Raw genomic sequence first — 8,257 nt, forward strand, 5'->3', positions numbered from 1 at the left:
ACAGAAAACATGAGCCATTGTTGTCAGCTTATTTTTCAGTGTCGGTCTTACTCCAAGTTTTTCCGGCTGAACCAGGTTGTGCAGCAATGTAAATGTCTTTGCACCCATCACACTTAAAAAGGTGGGTACAACTTTCCCTTGATCAATAGCGTTAGCTGCTACAAAATACTAAATTCTTTCTGTATAGAAGTTCCACTGCTCAATACTCTCATCAAAAGGAACCAATTTTGCAGAAAACTGCTGCCATGTTGTGCGGTTAGTTTGTAGTTTAAAAATTGATAAAATCTCTTATCAGAATCAGTCTTCCCTCCTCTCTTTAGCAAAGATGTGGACTAGTTGCTAGCTCCTGATTATCTTCTTGCTTCTCCAGCAATTTCACAGACAAGCCGCTTCATTTTCCAAGTCCGCACAGCACAGAATACAGAAATCGCAGAATACAGAAATCCTCTTTATTGTATCTTGTAGGCAGTGGTGGAAAGAGTACTAAAAAATTATACTTAAGTAAAAGTATTGCTACTTAAGAAATAATTTAGTTGAGTACAAGTAAAAGTAGGCTACTGAAAAATAATATAACTTAAGTAAGATTAAAAAAGTAGTTTGCTGAAAAACTACTCAAGTTACTGCGTTACAAAGTACTTTAGTATTATGTTTCTATTTTTGCCCAAAATGAAGCGACGTGAGCATTATGGGGTATATCACAAGTGAGACTCATAGAAGTATTAAACTTATGACGTTCCAGGAAATCCCTTATATGGACAAATGCATCAGATATCACTACAGCTGAGTAACATGCAGATAGAGACGTTTTGACTGATGAAACATGAAGACAATAAACACACGATTGTTGCGATATATCTGTGTTTATCTGTGTTCTTTAAGCCATTTTGGGTATTTTCATAAGAATTATGTATATTTATAATTCAACGCTAATCGACATAGCCTGAATCACAGTATAGAATTTTAGTTAAAAAACTTTTAAAAAAATATATATTTTCCATCTCATTCTGAGATAAGAAGCAACATGGAACCACAGATGCAAGTTATTTCAAACACATCTGATGTTATATAGTGATTTTGGAGCAAATATTCATTTCATAAATTGTCATGTTTGGTGCTGTGCTAAGCAAACACACTAGCTATCCCTGTAGCCAGAAGCAATTGTTTTATAACTAATTTTGAAAAGTAAGTCCACGTAAAATTAGGTGAATTTTTTAAGAAGGTCAAAGAAAGGGTAAGTGAGAGGTTTGATCAATGAAATGAGGGATTAAAACAGTGTGAATAGATAGCTGCCAGTAAAAAAAAATAATAATGATGCACAAAATACTGTGGGGTATGGGTAAGGTTGGGCATCGTTTGAATTTTAATGATTCTGATTCCGATTCTGCCTATCGATTCCGATTCTCATCGATTTCTAATTTCGAATGCTCTTTTTTCGCTCTACCGAAAATGTGCCTGAAGTCCACCATTGCTATTGTGACAAACTACACTTTTATGTGCATCTGTGCAAACTACACTTTTACGATTGTGTGCATGCATTTTAGACACTTATATTGTTCTTGCTCCGTCTCCACGCAATAACTGCATCCTTTTATCAACCGAGTTTTCAATTTACTTAAACTGCAGAGTGAAAGCGTGCACTAGTTTATTGTATTAAGCAAAAAATAAATGCTTCACCCGCAAACTATTAACACACACAAACATACAGCAAAAGCAGTGTATCCATCCAAAAGAATCAAACCACATTTATGTGCAGATCAAACAAAGAGGAAAACCATTGCAGGGTCATTTTGACTCAAAAACCAGTGAATCACATTTATAATGTTTGCCTGTTTTGTTACAACAAAATTCATGAGTAAAAGTTAATGAAAACATACAGTAACTTGTGAATGCAAATGTTAATTTAGAAAAAATGATTACCTGGCAGATTAAAATCCTACACTATACATTTACCTTGGCGTTACATTAAATAAATAAATATATAAATAAAGTAGTAAAACCTGCAGCGATGGTGTTGCTGAGGAAGTGACAGTGACTTCGACATCCTTCTCTCTTCTTACTGTCGTAATCAGTCTCTCTATATATTTTTATTTTCTCTTCTGGAAAATCATTTAGATGACATCGTGGATTGTGTTTCGTTTGCTGTTCAATCAAACACAAATGCAAAAATTATACTTTCTGTATCTCCCGTTCACTGTTGTGGAAGTTTATCTGCTTCCAAGAATCCAGGAAATGGGAAAACGAATTAATTGAATTCTCAAGTTATTTAAAAGAAGATAATAAACGTTTTCATTATTTATTTTATATTCATTATTTTTTATTATATTATATTTGTTAATCTATAAGTATTAATCATTCAGGATTACAATAAACTCAGAAATTACTTAGAATAAATACAAGTGACAAATCAAAAAAATTATTGAAACAGTAAGAGTGTAAAAGCCAGATGCAGTTATATCAGCAGTGATCAGTATATGATTTGTGAGGAAACAGAATCAGGGAGAGTTTGATCAGTGTTCTCTGGTGAAACACATGTAAATCACCTCCGTCACGTCTGATTCCTGCAAAACAAACGCAAACACAAAAGGCCAAAGGAGAAAAACAAACCTGATAAATGAAAATTAACAAATGACAGAAATTTGCTACTAATTCTTCAGGACGATTCATAATTCATTAGACCTGAACCTTGTTAGGAAAAATGCATAAATTGAGTATTATGGGATACGAGTCAGTGTTTGTTGCATTGAATGATTGTTTGTGAATTATGGTCTCTGTGTCTTTTATATTATTAGAACTTTTATTGTGAAATTTTAGCACACAAGAGCAACTTTAATAACAGTAACAAAAAAATAAATAAAACCTACATTATATTAGATTATGGAAACCATAAAACATGTTTAACACATAATATACCACACACTGCCAAATATGTGTAATGTGTTTGTGAAGCAGTAAGCAGTATGCAATCATATTAGCATTTTAAACAGGAATATTTTATTTTACGGGTTATTTTGTAGCTAATTCAATGCTAATTGAATGAATGTAAATGTCATTGAAACGACACAGAGACTCTTACCGTCATTAGTCCAGTGTGTTTGTAGAGTAATGCAGCAGCTGGAGTCTCATCTTCATGAACTGTAATGACAGACACATTCAGTCAAAACATGGAGAAGATTGGTGATTCACAATTGTTTTTACAGATGTGTGAGCTGTAGATTGACTTGACCTGCGCCTCTGTGTTTCCAGCAGATACAAAACAACCCAATTACAGCCACAATCACCAGAGATCCAGCAGCAGCAGAGATCAGCAATATTTTCAGAGATATTGAGGCTGGACTATGTGAAGAAGTCTTTGATAGAGTCTGTGGGTCTGGTGTTGTAACGGCTAAAGACAGACAGTCATTAATGTGAGTGAATGTGTCAGTCTGATCTACATCAAAAGACGAGAAGGGTCTGGCTGCAGACATGCACTTGCACTTTCAGACACCTGCGCTTCCTCAAGTGACATCACTTGCAATTTTTTTATTATTTTTTAATTGAATCTTTAAGAATTTTACAACAGTAGCCAGGTGGTGAAGACAAGAAAAAAGAAACAAAATTACAATGTCACTTGCAAGCACCACCTGCACTCTCCGCTACCTGCGCGACGTCACTTGCAATCGTATATCGATTATCTTAATACCTACATTAAGCCATATTAAGTGTTTATGGTTTTCTACGGGAGGAAAACGCTTAACGAGAGACTTTGCGCATTGAGTTCATATTCTGCTGTTCTGTGGGCACGGATTTGTGGGTCTTGTCTTTTTCTCCTACTGGTGACTTGCAGGACCCTGTACATTATGGTACTAAATTAGTTTTATTCGTTTAACCACCACAGCGTCTCGTCTCCATTGGCAACACGCACCATTTGTGTCGATTGCAAGTGACGTCGTGCAGGTATCGGAGAGTGCAGGTGGTGTTTGCAAGTGACATTGTAATTTTGTTTCTTTTTTTCTTGTCTTCACCACCTGGCTACTGTTGTAAAATGTTGAGAGATTCAATTAAAAAAAAAAAAAAAATTAATAAATAAATAAAAAGTTTGACGTCACTTGCGGAAGCACAGGTATCTGAGAGTAGGCGCTTGTGGCTAGAAGGGATACAGCTACGGCCGGAAGTTAACAATACATTACATTTTCTTCCTATTAGATTGTGTTTTATTAACGTCTACACCTACCCCAACCCTAAACCCACCCCTTACAATAATGCAAATACAGTAATTATTGTTGTTCAGTGTGACAAAAATGATGCTATATTGATGTGCGCATGCCCAGTAGCCGCAGCTGTATTCCTTCTAGCCTTAACCAGAGTAGGCTTATTTGAGATGAGCAAAATCTGCACAGAACCAATCACCGGTGATCACCGCAAGATGCATGCCGGTTAGAAATGTGTCCAAGGGCAGTCTGATGCTCTGAAGTCACGCCGATGTGTGTCAAAAATCTCTTGTGACAGCGAGTCGGCTGTGCAGTCGAGCGCAGTTGCTCTCCATTGACTGCGCTGACCAAAAGCATGATGGGAAACGGTTCACTGAAGACACAGCTTAATGCTCATTGGTTCAAACTGGCGTGATGTTACGTTCTCTTCTCAAATGTTTTTTTTTTATTTTTTTATCTGATATCATGTGATTATGAGTTTAAATTATGCATGAATATTCCCAAACACTATGTTTGGGAATATAGTAAAAAAACTGTGTTTATCAATTAGGCTAATTTGTGAATTTGAGTCAGGATAGCAGCTTAAAAAAAGAAAGGTACATCAGGATCTACTTTAAAACAAGTACAAGTAAGTCACTTGTTATATTTTCTAAATTGCTAAAGTGTAGAATCATCAACAATTGTAAAAATAATACTAAGCCGTAGATGCTTTTCCTCACTGTTCATTTGATATGCATCAATGTGTTATTTTAGGAAATTGTATTATCAGAAGTGCAGTCTCCAGTGTTGATTGATACCCAGAACTAAACTGGGAGAGTCCAAATGTCCAGTTAGCCATGTTTCACTCCAAAAACACTTTCAAATCTAGTTCTGAAGTGGCTAATATCACGAAAGGACTCCCAGTTGAAAGGCCTGTTTGATCAAGTTAAAACTCTTCTAAGGCTGCTTTTATTCGCCTCAGTCTCATCAAGAAGACTGAAAACATGGCTCAGAACAACAATGGCACAAGTGAGACTGAACAGTATTGCTGTGTGCCACGACCACCAGGACAAACTGAACAATACTGATGGGAATCAAATATACCAACAGTTCATTTCTGTTAATGACTTATGCAGACATGTATTTGGCTTCTTCAAATAGCAAGGAACAAGTCAGTAGACACATTGACATTGACGATTACATTGCACTATGAACAATGTAAGTTATGAGTAAAGTTTAGTCTCTGTTAAACTGCCCCCTTGTCATTATTACTTACCTGTAATATTACAGAATGCATTAGTTAACACATTTATGATGTCAATATAAACTAAAAACCTTAATACATAATCCTATTCAATATTCCATGGATGTCACAATCAATTTAAAAATCAAACCTACTCCCCTGGAAGAGATTCACAGCTTGAGGACCAAGTTCTGGTAGGACAAGAACAGACCAACAAACTGACAACTCCATTCAGCCAAGATCCAGATACTACTGTGTCCAAAAGAGACATTCTGTAATAAATAAAAGTAATACCTCTTTTGGGAAGAAATTATTTGGTGTGAATGCAAATGACCCCCAGCTGAACAGCAAGAGCAATCAGACAGAACTAGTGGAGGAAACCGAGCAAATCACTTCTGATTCAGACTGAGCTACTAGATGGTGCTGTTGATCCGCAGATGAAACACATGCTGTGTTCGAAATGCCATACTATCATACTACTCTTTCTATTTCTGCAGTATCCAGTATGTATACTGTGCATAGTATGCAAACTTTCTGTATGCATGAAATACCCGGATGACTTGCCAGAATCTGCTAAATATAACTCAAGTACACTGAAATCAGTACAGAAGCTGTGTTTGGAATGGCATACTACCATACAATTCCTACTATACTGCAGTATTCTATGTGTATACTGTGAATATGTGAATTTTCTGTATGCATGGAATTCCCGGATTACCTGCTACATTTGCTTAAATCTGATGTATGCATCTGAAGAAACTGCATGGGATACTGTTTCCCACAACGCAACATGCTCCACGTGACGTTTCATATTCAAATGCGTGAATGAACTGGAGGCGGGGGATAGTAATTATAAATGTAACACTTTTATATGTACTTATATATGTGTTACAAACTAACTACAAACTATTGCTCTGTACATAGACATAGATTGTACCTCAATCTCTACGGCACCATTTAATAATATTAATAAATATGATAATTTATAATCAATATGTTATTACATACTGTTTTATAATGTACTACAGTACTGAAGTATAAATATCTGCCACCTAACTACTACTTACACTTAGCCTATTGCTAAAGAAAATACGGATATTTTAGCGTAAACAAAATGTATTATTATTTGCACTTAGTGTAACTAGAATATATCACTTTTTTTCAGTTTTGTTGAACACTGTTGTTCAGTTAAAGACAAAACAGTGTTGATTCAGTTCTGTTCAATATGTAAAGTTAATTAATTATGAAATTAGTTTAATTGGGCAATATAGCATTGTTTACTAATATGAGCCCTTATTGAATAAAACCTCTGAATAAAAAAGAAGGGTTTGTACATTTATTTGTAAGGTAACAGCCTTGACAGCTGTGCTGAATTAAAGGTGCTGTATGTAGGATTGACACCGAGTGGTTGAACTAGGTATTGCAGTCCAAATTCAAAATATCGGAGAGGGTTTTTTTCACCCGGCCCCTCCTCCTCAGACTTGACGCACACACAGGTTGCCAGATTGAGGACACCAACAGGAACGAGCGCACTTGACGATGAATGAATTGAAATTGTGACGGTTCCCGTTGGAATTTGGGTGATTTGTAGCTCTGCCTACGACTCGCCTTAATCTGCAGTCCATTGCCTACACCTGCCGCTGTGGTTCAGACGCTCCTTTAAAAACTGATATTAGTAGAGACAAAGGAGTCTTGGACTTGGGATATTGGGTTGTGTTTGGTTTGATTTGTATTGGTTTGAGCACTTTTACATGGCTACAACAGCACATTACACTAGCAGCCAGGCACCCCGCTTTACACACTGATGGCTAACGTATTCAGAAACATTATCTTTTCTGTTGTGTTTTCTTTTATTATAGTGATTTACTTGAGCTTAATAAAGCCTTTTCCTATTGAGCCTTATGACTTATGATTTCCCTCCTTTTGTTGCTTCCCTTTGAGCCAGGGGTTGTAACAAATTGGGGGCTCGTCCTTGGTCCTTGTTAAAAAAAGAAAAACAATTTTCTTAAGTACGATACTTTGGTAATTGTTTTTTGGGACGCACGTATATTAGTTCATACCTGAGTTTTAGTCATCGTGCGAAATCACCAGTTGGTAAGTACATATGTGCAATATTGTTTTTTGAACGTGAGTTTTCCCTGTTAGGTATAGCGGCATGTTTCTTTTGAGACGTGTCGAGTTTGTTGTTTTTGTGTAGTGTTGCGGTGAATGTGGGTAGTAGTATTTATCTTGGGGGCACATCCGTGGTGTTGAAGGCATCGCTGGTTTTACCGGTTGCGTTTTCACCCAGCGGGCTACAGTGCGTAAGTACCCCCCACAAGTAATCGCATTAAGACTATGGTTGAGTTAGGTAGAATATTGGGTAGGCAGATAGAGGGGAAAATCTCGTTATTTGATTGCACTGTGTAAGTTAAATTGTTTTCTGGTGAATTTTCATGGCCGATATTGATTTGTTTATTAGTTCACCTTCGCATGAATTTTTAGAAGGGTGTTCTAAAGAACAATTGTTAAAAATCGCTAAATATTATGAAATAGTGATTAAGGATAAAAGACTCGGTAGAGAAAGCGTTAAATTAATTTTGAAAACTGAGCTGATTGGGAAAGGCTTTTTAAAGTCCAATATGGATGAATCTGTAGCAGGTGCATCTAAATTGCAAACGAGTTTGTCTTTTGAACAGCAAAAAGAGCTGCTGCTTTTGCAGATGGAGCATGAGAAACTAAAACAGCGTTCTGAAGAAGGTAAGCTGGAGTTGGAAAAAGCAAGACTTGAAGTAGAAGCCCTCAAACTTAACCTTATGAAGGAGGGTAGGCTATCTAATTCTGGTGAGGAACAAGGTGTGTCTTTTTC

This window comes from Sinocyclocheilus anshuiensis, unplaced genomic scaffold (genome assembly GCF_001515605.1).
Source record: "Sinocyclocheilus anshuiensis isolate Anshui unplaced genomic scaffold, SAMN03320099.WGS_v1.1 scaffold2468, whole genome shotgun sequence".
NCBI classification, from domain to species: Eukaryota; Metazoa; Chordata; class Actinopteri; order Cypriniformes; family Cyprinidae; genus Sinocyclocheilus; species Sinocyclocheilus anshuiensis.